This window comes from Orcinus orca, chromosome 12 (genome assembly GCF_937001465.1).
Source record: "Orcinus orca chromosome 12, mOrcOrc1.1, whole genome shotgun sequence".
NCBI classification, from domain to species: domain Eukaryota; kingdom Metazoa; phylum Chordata; class Mammalia; order Artiodactyla; family Delphinidae; genus Orcinus; species Orcinus orca.
The window spans coordinates 91,029,443-91,049,658 of record NC_064570.1 but is presented as its reverse complement, the minus strand read 5'-3'; the positions used below and the strand labels follow the sequence as shown (position 1 = coordinate 91,049,658).

General features: G+C 43.3%; 1 long non-coding RNA gene across 1 annotated transcript; it reads right to left on the bottom strand.

Annotated features, from left to right (window-relative positions):
- Positions 1-393: 393 nt before the first annotated feature.
- Positions 394-7,538, bottom strand: LOC125960623 (uncharacterized). The gene is made up of 3 exons (XR_007470477.1): positions 7,185-7,538; positions 2,359-2,440; positions 394-519 (listed from the first exon to the last, which is right to left on the bottom strand). It is a non-coding gene; the product is annotated as an uncharacterized LOC125960623 (long non-coding RNA).
- Between the last annotated feature and the right edge of the window lie 12,678 nt (positions 7,539-20,216).

The following is a 20,216-nucleotide window of genomic DNA, read 5'->3' as shown; positions in this document are numbered from 1 at the left end:
CATATGGTTAGCAAGTGGAAAGCAGAGATTTGAACCAGCACCTACACTCCTAACCATTATGCTATAACCATTATGCTGAAGACATAAGAATTCCAATGGTCTTTCCCCATAACCCACTCCTGCACTCCAGACTTAAATAGTCCAAGATCAAGAGAGAGCAAACTTGGAGTTGCCACTCTTCAGTGAGTGTCAATCATTTCAAAACAGTGTATTTGCTAACAAGATGCAGTTCCTGTGATAATCTTCTCAACCAGGTATCAAGAAACAGGAAGCAAAGATTCAAGTAACAGTATGTTCCTACTTACGAGGAAGGTGGGACAGCACAGTTGACACTGGGCTTAACCGTTCTGGAAAACGTGGTCCCAGTAGGCATACACACTGGTACATTTTCCCCACCTACCAAATACAAAAGAAGTATTTCATTTCCATGTTGCTCTTCAAGTTCCACCTCATTCGTGCCTGTCATTCATCCTCTGGCCTCTTCCTGTCTCCATTTCTGTACAGAAAGGTGCCGAGTCTCTGCTCTCGGATACAAACAGGGTGTGTTAGGAGAGGGAGCCATGGTACCTCAATGTCTTTTTTTTTTCATCTTAATTCTATTATGCCAACTCCACTGAACTTAATTAGAGTGAATACAGAATTACACAATTACCCTCTGTTCTATTCTTCAGATGTTATATTTTGATAAAATTTACGACATGCTGCTCTCCCCTTGAACACCAGATGAACACTAGAAATGGATGTGTGTTGACATAAAATCTGTTATAATTACAATTAAAGTATAGCTTACATAATGATAGTGTTAACATAAAATTATAGATGTGTAGAGACAACGTGGTCATGCATTTTTTAGTATAAGTACATGCTTAGACCAATATCTGTTAGCGGAATGAAGATGGAAGAGAATTTTGGTTAAGCCACAAAGGCTGTTTAAGGACTTGCAGATAGCTAAGGGGAACTCAAAGACCAGTAAGATAATATTTCCCCTGCCATGTTTTCAATTGCAAAGTGAAGGGAAGATGGGAAAGTAAGTACCCCTATGGAAATTACAAGACAAGTACATTTTTTTCCTTGAATACCTGGGTAAATGCTTAAATTCTAATGTATATCAGTGATGCAAATTTTCAACTGAGTTTGATAAATCATAAAATAGTAATTATACATATATGTATATAAAACTGCATGGAACTAGACAGTTCAGAATTACTTCTAATTAAAGAGGTACCCTATAACAACTAACTTAAACCTTACAAAATATGGTTCCAAGTACCCTATCAGAGTGAAAAGTAGGAGATTGAAAGGTTTATTGTAAATGTTTGTAGTCATGGTGTCTTAACTAAAACTACTGTGTCACAAATACTATTAAAATAATTGTGACGTTTTATTCACTTTTACTGCGAACAACAAAAGAAACTATAGGTATTTTTTCATTTCAGGTAATTATTTTAGCTAACAGTTATTAAATGTTTTGAGAAGACAGAGTGCTAATTGCATTACTTCATTTTATCTTTAAAATAGCGCTTCCATGTAATTATTCTTAATATCTCCATTGTATTAAAGTGTATCTCTAGTTTAGACCTTTCTTCAGAACTGCAGACTTGTGTATCCAACTGTGTACTCAGCATCTCTACTTGGACGTCACGAAAACATCTCAAATCTTATACCTCCAAAACTGGTCTTTAATCCCCCCAAACATGCTCTACCCCAAACTTTTTCCATCTTAGGTGACAGTAACCACACCTTTCCAGTTCCCCAGGCCCTAAATCTCGAATTCACCCTTGACCCCCTCTTCCTTTCCATTCTTGCATTCAATCTACCACGAAATGCTGTCACAACCTTCCCAATGTGCCACTTCTGAGAATTACCAGCCGCTAGCAGCCTGGTGCAGGCCACCAACATAGACCTCGAGGATCCTGTAGTCACCTCCCGAGATTCTCCCTGACTCCACTCTCTCCCCACATCCTCAAGACCACAGATAGAGTTATGCTTTTCAAACAAGAGACAGTTCATGCCACACCTCGGCTGAAATCCTGCCCCTGGCTGCCTACATTTAGAGTAAAAGACACAATGCATGTGATGGCCTCCCAGGACTTACCCAATCCATCCCATCACATCTCCGACCTACAGCCCTCCTGCTGTCTCTTCCTCCCCACTGACTAAGTCAGCCAGGGTGGCCTCCTTGATATTCCTCCAAGCTGCCCGGCATATTTCTGCCTTAGAGTTTTGGGACTGGTTATTCTTGCTCCCAGGGAGTGGTCTCCCCCTCATACATTCTGACAACTCCCTCACTTCAAGTCTTTGCTCAAATGTCAACTTATAAAATCCACCCTGACTACCCTATTTAAAATCAGAACCTACCTGTACACTCCTCCAGCACTCCCAACCCAAGCCTCTTCAGTGAGCTTCACATCCTTTTCCTTATCCCGTAGCGCCCATCAACCTGTGACAAAGCATAGAATTTATTTATAACATCCGTATCCACACGAGAGTGTAAGGAGGGAGAAAGCATGCAAGAAGGAGCACGCAGGCAAAGGCTCTTGTCTAATTTATTCATTGATACGTCCAAGCATAGAGAACAGGAAGATACTTGATAAATAGTCCTGAAAAAGATACAGATGAGGAAACTAGTAGTGAAGCTCAGAAAGTTTAAGCAACTTCCTCAAGGTTCTAGAGCTAGAAGAGGGTCACAGTAGAATTCACACTTGGGGATGTCTAACTTCAAACCTCTTAGCCTCTCTGCTATCTTTTTTTTTTTTTTCTTTGCGGTACGCAGGCCTCTCACTGTTGCGGCCTCTCCCGTTGAGGAGCACAGGCTCCGGACGCACAGGCTCAGCAGCCATGGCTCACAGGCCCAGCCGCTCCACAGCATGTGGGATCTTCCCGGATCGGGTCACGAACCCGTGTCCCCTGCATCGGCAGGCGGGCTCTCAACCACTGCACCACCAGGGAAGCCCCTCTCTGCTATCTTAAGTCCATGCAATTCAGGATTTGTTTTAATCAGTGCCATGGAAATTCTCACTCCACTGAATAGGATCACTAAAGTGTTCTCTGTCTAGATTTATATATATATTTTCCATTTAAACAAAGGAAACAGAAGAGGGGAATTCATCATGGGTTATTGCGGTAATTTTACAGCAATTTTAGCAATAATGACATTTAAGTAATAGTGATATTTAATGATAGTATAATAATAATAAAATAATAGCTCTTTAATGTATTGAAGACGAATCGCACGCTAAACTCGGTGCTAAAATATTTCCATGTGTATTTTGTGCAAAATCCTTATGAATATTCTATCAGATGAGCTTTATGTGTAACTCCACCAGGCATACTTCTCTTATTCCGCTTTCAAAGATAAGGAAATTGATGAGAAGTGTGGTAACTGTTTGATCAAGACGAGACTGGTAATAGGTTGTGAGTATGAATTTAAATTCAGGTCTAACTCCAGAATTTGATTCTCACTCCATACATGAAAATTTTGATAATTCCTTTGATAAGAGTATGTTTTCTCCTGGAAAACATCCCCCATTATGTCTGCCTGTGCTCATACCTTCAGAACACAGTCAAGTTTAAAACATGATAAAAATGTTTAAACAGTGTGCTTTAATAAATGGAAATATCTTCATCTAAACAATAACACAAAAAGGCAGGCTGAGCCCTTTGAAGTGGCTTCGTTGCTATCCTCCATCCAGAACAAGAGAAGGAATCAACAGCTGCAGAGTAAAGAAAGCATGAAACCCAGAGATGGAGGTCTGTAAATGACCAATTACAAGACTATTAAGCCACACTTTCATAGCAAGAGGCAAAATATTCCATTAAACTGAAAATTCTTCTACCCCTCACTCCAAGGCCCACACAAACATTAATGTTGCATTTATTAGGATGTATTTCCTGTGCTCTATCAACGTGACTTTCAGCAACTGTATTAATACGGTCCTTTCGCTTTGCACATATATCTGAATGATGGATTCCATTACTGGAGCTTTGCAGAAAGAGTGGAGTGAATGAAGTAAAGTTTGGGAAGAGCCATCATAATCCATAATGATGGGCACTGAATCAGGACAAGAAGAAACCTCTCTTCTCATTTATTTGAATGAAAATTCTACTATATATTTATTGCCTCTGTACAGGGCCATCTGTTGAATAATGGAAAAGAAGCATCTTTCATTTGGAGGTAGGATTTGTGTGCTCAAGTTTCGATGGGCCTGCAGAATTAATCTTGTTTTAGAAATGAAATAAAATGTAATTTCTTACTGTAAGTAGATGTGGTTAAGCAACTGGCAACTTTGATGTCTTTAAATCACTGCAGTTTCAGGGTAGGCAAATCTATAATTATTTCAAGCACTTCTTTATTGGTGCAACAACTGAGCAGTGTACATAGTGGTCAACAACCTGGGCATTGTCAGACGACTCTAAGTTTGAATCCAGACTTTGCCACTCACCAGCTATGTGACTTTCAGCTATGAGAATCACTTTCTTCAGCTTTACAGTGTGGATTATTATATGCCCTTTGCAGAACTACTGTAAGAACTAAATGTATATGGGCACAGTGGCTCATAGTAAGGGCTCAAATTAGTACTGTGGTCACTACTAGTAGTATTGAAAAGAAATTAGAACTTCTATTCTCATAAAGTGGGATATGTGTCCCTTTATCATTGTAATTTCATATCATTTTACTTTTGACCTTATAATTTAATAGCTTGATCCAAGAAACATTTAGCAGTAAATATAATTGAAAGAAGATTACTTGTCAAACATGAAATACTGTAGTATCAAGTGTGCTGGCACAATACTCTTCTCAGATAATTAACCTGTAAAAATATGTTATTGTCTTCTTTCTTTTTTTTTTTTTTTTTTTTTTTTGCGGTACGTGGGCCTCTCACTGTTGTGGCCTCTCCCCTTGTGGAGCACAGGCTCTGGACGCACAGGCTCAGCGGCCATGGCTCACGGGCCCAGCTGCTCCGCGGCATGTGGGATCCTCCCGGACCGGGGCACGAACCCGTGTCCCCTGCATCGGCAGGCGGACTCTCAACCACTGCGCCACCAGGGAAGCCCTATTGTCTTCTTTTTAATTAAGCACATTGAACATATATATTTACTGTGCCAATTGGTGAAAGGTCCATTAATTAATCAGTCTAACTATATGTTGCATAAATGTCTTCTAAACATAATTGTATATGTATTTTATTTGTTGGGAAAATGTGTTTGAGATTGTTCTTTTCTGCCTATTTAAAGTAAAAGAGGGTGAGAAGTAGAGTTAGGCTTAATGTACTTTGTACTCCATTATGCCATGAAAATGCTTCTGTGCCCTGGAGACAACAACAAAAGATTTGCTTTGATGACAAGAATCAAGTATGTTCTAAAGCTTCCAGGTAGGAGGCGTATAGGTTGCGGTTTATATCAGAAGTATTTGCTCTCTCTCTCAACTGCGTCTAGATGGGAAAGATGTGGTCACAAATGCTTCAAGGTGATATAGTAAATGTTGGAAAGAGGGGGGTAGGAGGCAGAGTTTTGAATATCTCAAACCTGAGCTAGAAGGATTTTATTTAAAGAAAATAGCGGATATTATTTTTCACTTAAGGAATGCCAATCAGCAAACCTGACATTAATGTAGGAAATTAGCTCTTTTAGCTATGATGCTTTCAAATGCACATGGCTGAAAACAAGTTCAAAATAGTCAAAGGAAATTTAAAAACAAAAACCAAACAACAACAACAACCTCAACAAACAAGTACTAGAAATTCAGGGATGCAGCCATATTCAGATACAGTTGGATCTGGAAGTTCCAGAGTGTCAGCAGGGTTCCAGCTCTCTCTCCATCGCTCAGCCCTGCTTACCTCTGCAAGACTTTATTTCACAGAAAGTCTCTTCTTGTGCTGGATGGTCACTGGGAGTCCCAGAGTCATATCTCCCCAGCTTAGAAATTCCAGAGAGAAAAGACAATTCTTCCATTTTTCTCTGAGAGAAAAGTCCTGGGGAGGAGTCTGATAGACTTAGCCAAGGTCAGATGCCTACCCATGAGCCAATCACCTGCTTTACTGGAGGTCAGTCCCTGGGCAACTCATCCCCGGGGCCAGTGAGGAGGCAGGATAGCATTATCTGGCCGTTCTCCAAGAAAAGCCTGCTGTTTTTGTAAGATGAAAGGGGAGAGGACATGGATAATGAAACCTGTATCTGCTTCTGTAAAATCCACAGAATCTTACTCCCTGCCTGTGTCGATGACCATGCAGTAAGCTGACCCAGGAGGTCATTTTTCCCACAACAGTCTTTATATATATGACTAAGGAACACACTGGTAAAAGAATATGGGAGAAAGTCTGAGTATGACAAGTCAGCTAGACTGATATTAACTAAAAAAGCTGTGTGAAAATATCCTTAAAAAGTTGCCCCCAACTCACTCAAAGTCCAAAGTTGGAGCTGGAAATACAATGTCATGGAGTTTGGATAAGAACAGGTTTTCTCCAAGCTGAACTATGACACAGAGATTAGAAACTATACTTTTTCAAAGAGAAAACATCACATGAGAAAAATGAGGCCTAGAAAAATTAAATGACTTAAGCTAATTAATGGCAGGACTGAGACTAGAGTATACTTTGTGTAATTGGCTATGGTCTTTTTTTTTTTTTTTTTTTTTTTTGTTATCACTTCAGAACGAGACAAACTTAAAGAAAGGAAACACAACCAAAACTCAGTGGCTGGAAAAGAGATGGATGTGAACGCCCGCTTGTTTCTTACGTATAAAGTTACCCCTCGCAGTGTTTTGGAGGAGAAAACGCTGGCTCTTCCCAACGTTGGTTACATACACAAAGATTCCAAAGACAAGACAAGTGCTTTGCAAACAAAGTAACTAGAACCAGCTCAGGCTTCCCCTCGCCGGGTCCTACGTTCCACGGTCAGAACCACCAACTGTATCCCCCCGGGTAACAAGGTGATTCAGAAAACCTGGCACCTTCAGAGAAGCGAGAAAACTTAGCCGGGAAGAGAGTCAGGAGGAAACTTGCTCAGCTTCTTGCTGGGGTCTGAAACGATCCCAAGGGAGTCCTTAAACCCCTCAGGTTTCCACTATCAAGCACCCTCGCCTCCAACCTGGGCCACCCCAGATCTATCAGACGACAGAAGTCCGCGGACGCACGGAGAGCTGACCACCCCACGAGAGGGACCTACGCGCGGCCGCGCCCACTCACCCGCCGCTCCCCGGCAGACGGGAGACCAGCCCGGGGTCCAAGTCCTGGGCGTGGCAGACTCGCCCCGCTCCGGGCCCGGCTCCAGCTCACCTCGGCGCGGCCCGCCTGGGCGCCGCCATCTTGACCACAAAGGGGGCCTCGCGCCGGAGGCCCCTGAGCGGGCGCCCTGAGCGAAGCCGGAGCGCCGGGGAGCCTCAGGTCGGCGCCCTACGTCCCCCGCACGCTCGCTCCCTGTCCACGCGCGACGAGAGTCCCGCACGCAGCGCCCGACCCAGGCTTACGCGGAACCGGCGCCCCGCGCAGCCCGCACCGCGGCTCAGGCGGCGCCGAGGGCGGCCCGGGCGGAAGAGCGGGCGCGGGGCGGTAACCTGGCAACGCGGAGCAACCCGGCGTCTCCGGCGAACCCCAGCCCTCCACCGCGAGGAAGCACGGACCCCCGCACCCGCCGCCCAGCCCGCGTCGCCCCTCGGTCTCTCCGCCCGCCGCTGCCCGCTGGCTATGGTCTTTTAAATCCATGATACAACGTCTATATGTAACAAATCTGTTAAACCCTAAATGTTTATGATAATTCAAGTAATCCATTATCTGAATTATTCTTGAAGATAAAACATCCAAAGACTTCTTAATTGTATGGGTATACATACATAAAATACACGTGGAGGTAACTTCAAATGTAGAATGTGCCTGTCTCTATTCCTTCCCTCTCCGCTCTTTTAAAAAATGCCCCTTTAAAAATTGCCCACTCACCATCTGTTAGGTAAATTTGCTGAAACACAGTAAATGTGGAGACAGAAATTGTTATAGAGACTATTCCAAATGGCACTGACACCTGTATTTATGAAATTTTTAAAAGGGTAAGTTAGAGTTGTTTTTTTTAAAAAAAAAAAATCCCACTATAGTAACACCACATCATCCTAGGTGCCCAGTTCTATCCAATTACATAAGATGGAGAAAGAGAGAGAGAGAGATAGAAACAGAGAGAGAGAGAGAGGAGAAAGAGAAAGAAGAAAGGAAGAAAACCAAGTACTTATGTATAAAATGTTGCTCCCAAAGTTTGAGATTATACTCAAGCATCAATGAACAGAAGGAAAACACTTACAAATTTACAAATGTATTTCATTTATGGTATGAGGGACACAGGTTTAGATTTGCAACACGCTCCCACAAGGGTCAAATTGACCACTTTTTTCTATCTAGTTGCTCTTGAGAGAACAAAACAATTGAAACAGATGCCATTCAATTCCAAGTCTATAGCTTAGACCATGTCACTGCACATGAAATATTGTTCATTCAGAGTCAGCACATAGCAAGAGTAATTTATACTCTCAGAGTGTTTGCTCTCAAGTCAATAGCAGAGAAGCCTTGAATAAAAACGTTCCCATTACTTTCCATTGTAATATATCTTACTTATAGCCCATGAAACAGCGGTCAGAGGAGATTTATTCTTTGGACACCATATTATATAATCTCTCCACTTTAAGCCATCCCCCACTCGGCGATTATTTTTTAAATATGTTACTCGTAGTCAATATTAATTTACATTTAATCTTTCTTAGCATTAGGAGAGTATTATTTTGTACAGGCTCCGAAACAAATCTCCCGAAATTCCTCCCTGATGCTCCCTTCAGGCTGAAAATGCATTGCAGGGTGGCTGCAGTGACTTAATTCTAGTTGGCAGAGCCCTGGCCACACACTAATTTCATTAGCCTCAAACTCCTGGATTTGAAAGATCCACTGAATATGATTCATGTCCTCTGACATGTCACTTACTAACCAATTCAGTGTGCATACAGAGGAGAGAAAGGACTTGCTCAGCTCTGGCCCACCGGCAGGCAGATGAGAATTCCCAGTCAGAGACACTGTTTACATCTGAGTGGTCATTCTTGCCCAGGTCCTCATTTTCAGGAAAGAACTTCAATCCAGGCTTTGCTGGCAGCTGCAGCATTTGTTACATCCATTACTAGCTCCTTGTTCCTTCCTGCCCCCCAGTGCTTAGCATCCCCCATTTCAGTCACTAAGTCTTCCTTCCCCCAGCCTAGAAGCTTACCTCACCATAAATTTTTATCTCAAATGATAGGTTTGGCACATTCCCCACAGCAACCCACAGGGACTGGGGAAAAGAAAACTCAAATCTCCGGAGAGCTAAGAATTCAACCATTTAGAGGAGTTTCTTTTATACAGGACAGTCTTCATTGAGCTGAACCCTGCAATCCCAGAGAAGATTCACCTACCCGTTCTTTTCCTCTTTCCCTAAAGTGACTGTGTCTTTGAACAATAGGTCTGTGTTCCACTATTCTCTCTATTCATTTTGCAGGTTTACAGAGGCTGGGAAACTGGGGACTGGACTTACATGCCAGGAGCTTCTAAGATCACACGCAAAAATAAGGCTACTGGAAGAGATTGTTGGAATCTATCTCTGTATATTTGAACATGGGCAGTGGTTAACCAGGATGCTCACACCAAGCTTATATCCAACTTGCAGCACAACCTACAAGTTGGTGCATCCCTCCTACTACCAGCCTCTTCTCAATAAATGCAGGTGAAAACTGGGGGCTCTTTTCCCTCAGCTGTTCAATCCAACATGAATAGCTGCAATTTGCAAATTAGAGGAAAATGACAGTGTTTTCTCTGAATGGTTTTGGTCCCAACGCACACTGCTAATGCTGGCATTCAGTTCCTTTCCTTCCCAGCCCAGGGAACGGGGGAACTAAGCATAAGGCAAGCATTCTCTTTTCTTGCAGGTGCCTCAGATCCACACACCAGAGAAGGAATCAGCTCCCCCTGGAATCTTTTTCAGCAAACACAATCCTTCAGCCTCGTTTGCAAGCTCTCTCTTGACTTTAAGATTTCTCTCTTTTTTCGACAGGCAGGCCCATCTGCAGTACTGCCCAAGCTCCAAGTGAAGGCACCAAAATAATTTTTAAAATGTCAAACAGCAAATGTGCCTTCAACCCCCAGAGCTCCAGTAAAAATACTGTGAGTTGCCCCTGTGGTTCTCAGGTGACCTCTGGCCTCATCCTCCCTGCAGCGCTGCCTCCTCAGGTTCTCTAGTTTAAGCTCAGAGGTAAAGGAAGTGCTTCTGGGTTTTGCTTACAACAACCCAGGCTCTTCCTGAAAGCATTACCTCAAAGTGAAGGCTGCCCAGAAGCACTTTTGGCCTTGCAAACATCTAGATGTGGCATACTCAACAGGTGCTAGGGATGCTCAGAGGCTCAGAGGGGCCATACCAGGCTGCAGCTTTAGACAGGCACCCCTCCTTCTGGCACAAACACAAACTTCATACCCCTGGGTGCTGATGTAGTGACAGCTTGAATCTCACAAGGAGTCCCCTCCAGAAACCCAACATGCTTCAGGAAAGGCACTTGAGAGGGAGCCAACTTTTTAGCTACGGGGAGCATAAGGGTCAGCCAGAACATCTGGAGAAGGGACTAACTGACCTTGGGTCCTACCAGGCAGGGAGAGAGCTGTGCATTAGGAAAGGATCACTTCAAGACAGAGATGAACAAAAAACTTGGAGATAGGGGTAGAGAAGGAAAAGAGAGGCAGAAATTGAAAGGGAGAACATAAAAAACAGAGAGACAAAAAAAAAAAAAGGGAGAAAGAGACACAAGGAGAGAGACACACAGGAAGAAAGACAGAGAAACAAGAGAACCCATAGTCACGCAGACCCTGAAACTCAATTTCTTCATCCAGAAGCCATCCATCTATACCCAGGGCGGCACAGGAGCCGTGGGGCCGAGGCTGCGGGAGCAGGCGGTGAGAGAGCACTGCAGCACCGCCCACCGCTCAACGGGCCCGATCCGCCGTCCTCGCATCTTCCGCCGTTGCCCGCCTGCACCCGGAGCTAGAGGACCGCCCGGCCTTGCTCAGCGCACCCTACTGCCTCCCTCCAGGCGCCTTCTTGTCTGGCTCTGAGAATCGTCCTCAAAACCCAGGACTGGGGCTGGGGGCTGCGTTAGGGAGGTCGTGGGAAAGGATGGGCACCGGGTGGGTGCAGAAGAAGCGACTGTGTTTCGCAGTTAGCATGAGCTCACCTCCGGGCTCTGAGCTGGCAGGAGTAGAAAGCGGATCGCCCGGCTCCTGCCAGTGGCCGGATCGCAAAGGCAGTTTAGACGGTGCAAACAACTGCTCAGAGCAAATCACCTGGGGGCACGTCTGCGGGTGGCTTCTCCCCGCTTGAAGACAGTCCCCACGCCTTCCGCCCCATGCCCTCGCAGAGACAGGTTACAGGTCGGGAAATCCAACCCAAGCGAAATGGGCAATTCACGTCCAAATGTAGGTGAAGACCTAGCCTTCGGTTTAAGAACTGCCTCCCTAAGCTCTTCTCGAAATTTTCCAAGGGAGCTGCAGCTTGTCGGGCGGCTTGGGGCAGGGAAGCTGGAGAGTTGAGAAATGCCTAGTTTCTAGGCGTCTTCTCATCTTTCATATTCCTTGCGCCTAAGTGGCTCTCACAGGAGCCCGGCACTTTTACAAGCCTGTTTTGGAACCATATTTCACTCTAATGCAAACCCATTTAAATCATCGTCTTGTTTTTCGGAGACTGTTTCTTGTCAATGGGGCCATAAATCCAGAATGTCAAGCCGGATGGAGTGGAGCGCGGACAGGGGAGAGATGGAAGGGAAATGAATCAAGCAGGGAAAGTACCTCCTCGGGTGAGGTGGGAGGGATTCGGCAGGATCTCCAGGGTGGAAATGAGCGAAGGCTGACCAGACCCCGCACCCCTGGAGTCCAAGCCAGCCTTCAGGATAAAGAGCGCGGGGAGCTACGGCGCGCTCTGCTCCGGAGGGAGCGCCTCCTACCTGGAAAAGCCTCAGGATATTGGCTACCATGATGGAGACCGAACTCCCCGAAGCCCCAATCACTCCAACTACTTTCTCGGGCTTGACGAAAACCGGAGGCTCGCCGTTGGTGCAGCGCACTTCGGAGGTGTCCTTCTGGATGAGCGCCTGGACGAAAGTGAGCGACTGTTCGAGCGCATAAGTGTCCCTGGAACAAGTGTCCAGGATCCGCGCTGCCAGCGTCACGTTGGGCAGCAGGTTGGGATCGTTGTTGATCTGGTCCAGGGCGTAGAGTATCGCTTCCAGCCTGTGGATCCCGTTCTCCCTCTTGATGTCGCCGCAGGGCACTCCGCTGGGACCCTTCGCGTGCACCGGGAACAGCTCCCCGAGGGTGATGTCCCCCTCGATCCGAATGGAGTACGGGGCGTACATCTGGCCGCGCGCCGCCACCGCCAGCGCGCACAGAAGCACCTCCAGCACGCAGCAGGGAAACTTCATCAAAGTCAGGGCGCGGAGCAGCTTCCCCAGCTGGACCATGCTGCTTCCGCGGCTGCGGTGGTGGCGGCGGCACTCGAGGGGACGGTGGCGGGCTCGCCGGAGTCCTGGCCCCTTGGGGTGAGCTCCGCCGGGGAAGCCCAGGGTCTCCTGCGGGCGAGGAGGGTAGGGGCGCCCGGGGAAGGGCAGCCGGCGAGGGTGGGGGCTCCAGCGGCGCCTGCCAGCTTGGGGCGCCGTGCGCTCTCGGGTTCCCCGGCCAGCGCGCCGCGCTCGAGCTCGCGCTCGGTGGCTAGCAGCTCGAGCTCTCCAACAGCCCAGCACTGGGGAGAGAGCGAGGATGGCTATCGCTTTAAATGCGCGTTCGGCTCCCTCTCCTCCTCCGCCCACTCCCTCCCACCCTCGCTCGCTCTCAGGCTCTCCCCACCCTTCCCAGCGCCCACCCTCCCCACGGTTTTGTATCATCACGCAGGGAGGGGCTGCGTGCTGAGGTAAGGGGGGAGGGAATGGGTGGGCGGCTGCGGGGGGGGGGGGGGGGAGTACCTCCGATTGGGAGTTTCGAGGTCCCCAGGGAATCGGGATTGCAGGTCGCAGGCGAAGGCTGAGCTCCTGCTTCGGTCTCACTGTAGAAGCCGCTCGCTCGCCCGCCTGCACCCACACGCACATTCTAGGCACAGGGTGGCATCAGCCCCGGACAGGGCGGTTCTAGCTAGGGCTGACTGCTTCCAACCCTGAGGTCCGGAGCCGGGGCTGTCAGCGCCCGGAGAATGCGAGGTAGTCGAAGGTGATGCCGCCAAGCGTGAAGGGTAGTAGGGAGACTCTCTACTGCTAATTCGTCTGTGCCAGTTTTTCCTAAGAAAAACACACATACACACAGGAGCCTGATTTATGACCTAAAGAACCTTTACGCAGAGACTTCTCCGGGGCCAGGCACTGGGCTAGTCTGTAGGGAAAGACGCCAACAAGAAATGCTGGGAATGGAAATGCATCTTTGGTCTTCAGGGGTTACTGTGGCCGGAGCCGGATGGAGTAACCCTGGTCTCCTGTAAATCTGTGGCGGATTCGCTCCTTTTCTTCCTTTCATCGCGAGAGATGGAACAACTGAGAACTCTGCAGAGCGCACTTTCTTCTCTGGCGCTGACAGGCTCCCTCCTGCCCATTTCCAGAGATGCTTTTGGGCTGATGTCAGGTTTCCTCGGGTAGGAAATAGCAAGAAAGAGGTGACAGTAGGAGGAGCAGACAGAAATCTCCCCATCGATCCAGTGATCCAGTGATCCATTCTTTTTTTTTTTTTCTGGCTGAAGATTTGGGGGGTTTGGGGAGTGGAATCAGGATGCCAGAGCAGGCTGTAGTGCAGTTAGGAAGCTGTTTTTCAAAGGTGTCCCCTCCTGCAGGTCATCAGTACCTCAGGCTATATTTGATAGAGACTGTATCCTTATTTAGTTTTTAATTTAAGGCTATTTAGTAGGCACTTGGTGCCAAAAAATATATTTGAAGAGCTGTGTTACAAGTAATAACACTTGAGTTTTCACCTGCCCATGTGAAGATCTATGTTCTCCTCTTCCATTTCCAGGTCACAGCTTGCAATTGCTCAACAAATAGTTCTTGGCTGACTGTTGAATGTTGCATTATTCTGTGTTCTCTCTTTGCTCTACTCATTCTCCCCAAACATCTGGCAGCAATCATTATCTTCTTTTTGTTGCAGTCATCTGTGTGCATGTTTTATTTCCCTTGCTAAGCTGGAAGATCCTTGAGGGTAAGGGGCTAGGTATTATAAGGGGCTAGGTATTATTTATCTTTTTACCTCGGACAATGTTCAGAATGGTGTTTTGTACCTAAGAAGCACTCATGTGTTGAATGAATCAGAATTGGTTTGCCATTCCTCACTGCCTTTATCTCACAATAACAGAAACATAAAGTGGGCAGAGCAGAAACGACAGCAAATAAATTGTCCTCTTAGTCACAGAATGCAGTTTCTAGAACTTAAAGAATAATTAGTAGATTTTGAAATAATTTTGTTTTACAAAAATTTCATAAGATTGAAATACTCTAACCTTAAAGCTCTTGATCAACTCTAAAGGAGGGCTTTAATTGGCTCTTCCTGAGTCAAGTGTTTATTCCTGGGCCGATAACTGGGGCCATTGTCATAATAGAAAGTGTGATTTGTTACCAGAGAAAGAGGAAAGTGACGCTGGGCTTGCAAGATATTTATATCTTCTGCCAGAGTGCATAGGATCTGGAACTTAATTGATGACGCAGTATTTGTTTGAGATTATATGAATGAAAAATCTTTGTGTAAGAGTGATTAATCTAAAACTTGGCCAGTCATTGTCCTAGTGTCATATTAAATTGCAGGAGAATCTAGTTTTAGGCACAAAGATCATAAATATAAAATGTGTTCCCAGGCTTGGTTCTGTGTAGTCAGTAATCTATACTCACCCAGTCATTAATAAAAATGAAAGTTAAGGACTCAGTCCTAACTTATATGCTTAGCATTGTATTTTGTTAACAATCTCAGTTTTATTTTCTTTGTTCTCCCCTGTCCATCATCTTCTGCAGAATATAATGTCTCCACTTTCAATTCCCTGTCTATTTAAATCCAATTTGTAATTTATAAAGTTGTCCTCCTTAAGGGCTGTTGCTTCTGCCAGAATAATGTACTCTGACCATTATTATACTCTTCCATCTTTCATGTAGGTCTCCATCCATAGGTTTTGTTTTCATAGCTTTTTTTTTTTTTTTTGGCGGTACGCAGGCCTCTCACTGTTGTGGCCTCTCCCGACATGGAGCACAGACTCCGGATGCGCAGGCTCAGCGGCCATGGCTCACAGGCCCAGACGCTCTGCGGCATGTGGCATCTTCCCGGACCGGGGCACGAACCCGTGTCCCCTGCATCGGCAGGCGGACTCTCAACCGCTGTGCCACCAGGGAAGCCCGAAGAAATGAAAATCTTTACAGACAAGCAAAAGCTACAAGAATTCAGCACCAGCAAACCAGCTTTATAACAAATGCTAAAGGAACTTCTCTAAGTGGGAGACACAAGAGAAGGAAAACACCCACAAAAACAAACCCAAATTAATTAAGAAAATCGTAATAGTAACATACATATCAATAACCACCTTGAATGTAAATGGATTAAATGCCACAAACAAAAGACACACACTGGCTGAATGGATACAAAAACAAGATCCTTATATATGCTGTCTACAAGAAACCCATATTGGACGTAGGGACACATACAGACTGAAAGTGAGGGGATGGAAAAGGATATTCCATGCAAATGAAAATCACAAGAAAGATGGAATAGCAATACTCATATTAGAAAAAATAGACTTTGAAATAAAGACTGTTACAAGACATAAGGAAGGGCACTATATAATGATGACGGGATCAATCCAAGAAGAAAACATAACAATTATAAATACTTATGTACCCAACATAGGAGCACCTCAATACATAAGGCAAATGCTGACAGCCAAAAAACAGGGAAAATACAGTAACACAATAATAGTGGGGGACTTTAACACCCCATTTACACAAACAGACAGATCATACAGACAGAAAATAAATAAGGAAACACAAGCTTTTAAATAACACAATAGACCAGAGAGACTTAACTGATATTTTTAGAACATTCCACCCGAAAGTAGAAGAATATACTTTCTTCTTGATTGCACATGGACTGTTCTCCAGAATAGATCACACCTTGGGTCACAAGTCAAGTCTTGGAAAATTCAGGAAAACTGAAATCATATCAAGCATATTTTCCAATCACAACACTATGAGATTAGAAATCAATTACAGGAAAAAAAAACAACAGTAAAAAACACAAATATATGGAAGCTAAACAGTGCGCTGCTAAATAACCAACAGATCACTAAAGAAATCAAAGAGCAATTTTAAAAAATACCTTAAAACAAATGACAATGAAAACACGATAGTCCAACACCTATAGGACAGAAAAAGCAGCTCTAAGAGGGATATTCATAGCAATTCAAGCTCACCTCAAGAAACAAGAAAAATCTCAAATAAACAATCTAACCTTAAACCTAAAGCAATTAGAAAAAGAAGAACAAAGAAAACCCAAAGTTAGTAGAAGGAAAGAAATCATAAAGATGAGAGCAGAGATAAATGAAATACAAATGAAAAAACAATAGCAAAGATCAATAAAATTAAAAGTTGGTTCTTTGAGGAGATTAAAAAAAATTGATAATACTTTAGCCAGACTCATCAAGAAAAAAAGGGAGAGGACTCAAATCAATAAAACTAGAAATGAAAAAGGAGAGATAACAACCGACACCGCAGAAATACAAAAGATCAAAAGAGACTACTACAAGCAACTATATGCCTATAAAATGGACAACCTGGAAGAAATGGACAAATTCTTGAAAAATTACAACCTTCCAAGATTGAACCAGGAAAAATTAGAAAATATAAACGGACCAATCATAGGTAATGAAATTGAAACTATAATTAAAAACCTTCCAACAAACAAAAGTCCAGGACCAGACGGCTTCACAGGCAAATTCTAACAAACATTTAGAGAAGAGTTAAAACCTATCCTTTAAAACTCTTCCAAAAAATTGTGGATGGAGGAATAATACCAAACTCATGCCACAAGGGCAGCATTACCCTGATACCAAAACCAGATAAAGATATCACACAAAAAAGAAAATTATAGATCAATATGACCAATGAAAATAGATGCAAAAATCCTCAACAAAATACTAGCAAACAGAATCCAAAAACACATTAAAAGGATCATACACCATGATCAAGTGGGACTTATCCCAGGGATGCAAGGATTCTTCAATATATGCAAAAGAATCAATGTGATACACCATGTCAACAAATTAAAGAATAAAAACCATATGATCATCTCAAAAGACGCAGAAAAATCTTCTGACAAAATTCAACACCTATTCATGATAAAAGCTCTCCAGAAAGTGAGCATAGAAGGAACCTACCTCAACATAACAAAAGCCATATATGACAAACCCACAGCAAACATCTTTCTCAGTGGTGAGAAACTGAAAGCATTTCCTCTAAGATCAGGAACAAGACAAGGATGTCCTCTCTCGCCACTATTATTCAACATAGTATTGGAAGTCCTGGGCACAGCAATCAGAGAAGAGAAAGAAATAAAAGTAATACAAGTTGGAAAGAGGAAGTAAAACTGTCACTGTTTGCTGATGACATGATACTATACATAGTATCATGCAGATGATGGAGCAAGGTAAAAACACAGCAGATGATGCAGCAAGGTAAAAACCCACCAGACCTAACAAATGAAGAGGAAACAGGCAGTCTACCTGAAAAAGAATTCAGAGTAATGATAGTAAAGATGAGCCAAAATCTTGGAAATAGAATGGAGAAAATACAAGAAACATTTAACAAGGACCTAGAAGAACTAAAGAGCAAACAAACAATGATGAACAACACAGTAAATGAAAATAAAATACTCTAGAAGGAATCAGTAGCAGAATAACTGAGGAAGAACAGATAATTGACCTGGAAGATAAAATGGTGGAAATAACTACTGGAGAGAAAAATAAAGAAAAAACGAATGAAAAGAACTGAGCACAGTCTCAGAGACCTCTGGGTCAACATGAAAACACCAACATTCGAATTATAGCAGTCCCAGAAGAAGAAGAGAAAAAGAAAGGGACAGAGAAAATATTTGAAGATATAGTTGAAAACTTCCCTAATATGGGAAAGGAAATAGTTAATCAAGTCCAGGAAGCACAGAAAGCCCCTTACAGGATAAATCCAAGGAGAAACATGCCAAGACACATATTAATCAAACTATCAAAAATTAAATACAAGGAAAAAATATTAAAAGCTGCAAGGGAAAAACAACAAATAACACAGAAGGGAATCCCCATAAGATTAACAGATGATCTTTCAGAAGAAACTCTGTAAGCCAGAAGGGAGTGGCAGGACATATTTAAAGTGATGAAGGAGAAAAACCTACAACCAAGATTACTCTACCCAGCAAGGATCTCATTCAGATTTAACAGAGAAATTAAAACCTTTACAGACAAGCAAAAGCTAAGAGAATTTAGCACCACCAAACCAGCTTTACAACAAATGTTAAAGGAACTTCTCTAGGCAGGAAACACAAGAGAAGGAAAAGACCTACAATAATAAACCCAAAACAATTAAGAAAATGGGAATAGGAACACACATATCAATAATTACCATAAAGGTAAATGGATTAAATGCTCCAACCAAAAGACACAGACTGGCTGAATGGATACAAAAACAAGACCCATATTTATGCTGTCTACAAGAGACCCACTTCAGACCTAGGGACACATACAGACTGAAAGCGAGGGAATGGAAAAAGATATTCCATGCAAATGGAAATCAAAAGAAAGCTGGAGTAGCAATTCTCATATCAGACAAAAGAGACTTTAAAACAAAGACAAGAGACAAAGAAGGACACTACATAATGATCAAGGGATCAACCCAAGTAAAATATATAACAATTGTAAATATTTATGCACCCAACAAAGGAGCACCTCAATACATAAAGCAAATACTAACAGCCATAAAAGGGGAAATCGACAGTAACACAATCATAGTAGGGGACTTTAACACTCCAATTTCACCAATGGACAGATCATCCAAAATGAAAATAAATACAGAAACACAAGCTTTAAATGATACATTAAACAAGATGGACTTAATTGCTATTTATAGGACATTCCATTCAAAACCAAGAGAATAAACATTCTTCTCAAGTGCTCATGGAACATTCTCCAGGATAGATCACATCTTGGGTCACAAATCGAGCCTTGGTAAATTTAAGAACATTCAAATTGTATCAAGTATCTTTTCCAACCACAACGCTATGAGACTAAATATCAATTGCAGGAAAAAATGTGCAAAAAATACAGACACATGGACGCTAAACAGTACACTACTAAATAACCAAGATATCACTGAAGAAATCAAAGAGGAAATTAAAAAATACCTAGAAACAAATGACAATGAAAACATGATGACACAAAAACCTATGGGATGCAGCAAAATCAGTTCTAAGAGGGAAGTTTCTATCAATACAACCCTACCTTAAGAAAGAAGAAACATCTCAAATAAACAACCTACATGTAAATGAATGAAATTAGAACACTCCCTAAAACCATATACAAAAATAAACTCAAAATGGATTAAAGACCTAAATGTAAGGCCAGACACCATCAAACTCTTAGAGGAAAACATAGGCAGAACACTCTATGACATAAATCACAGCAAGATCCCTTTTGACCCACCTCCTAGAGAAATGGAAATAAAAACAAAAATAAACCAATGGGACCTAATGAAACTTCAAAGCTTTTGCACAGCAAAGGAAAACATAAACAAGACGAAAAGACAACCCTCAGAATGGGAGAAAATATTTGCAAATGAAGCAACTGACAAAGGATTAATCTCCAAAACATACAAACAACTCAAGCAGCTCAATATCAAAAACACAAGCAACCCAATCCAAAAATAGGCAGAAGACCTAAATAGACATTTCTCCAAAGAAGATATACAGATTGCCAACAAACACATGAAAGGATGCTCAACATCACTCATCATTAGAGAAATGCAAATCAAAACCACAAGGAGGTATCACAGCACACTGGTCAGAATGGCCATCATCAAAAAATCTACAAACAATAAATGCTGGAGAGGGTGTGCAGAAAAGGGAATCCTCTTGTACTGTTGGTGGGAATGTAAATTGATACAGCCACTACAGAGAACAGTATGGAGG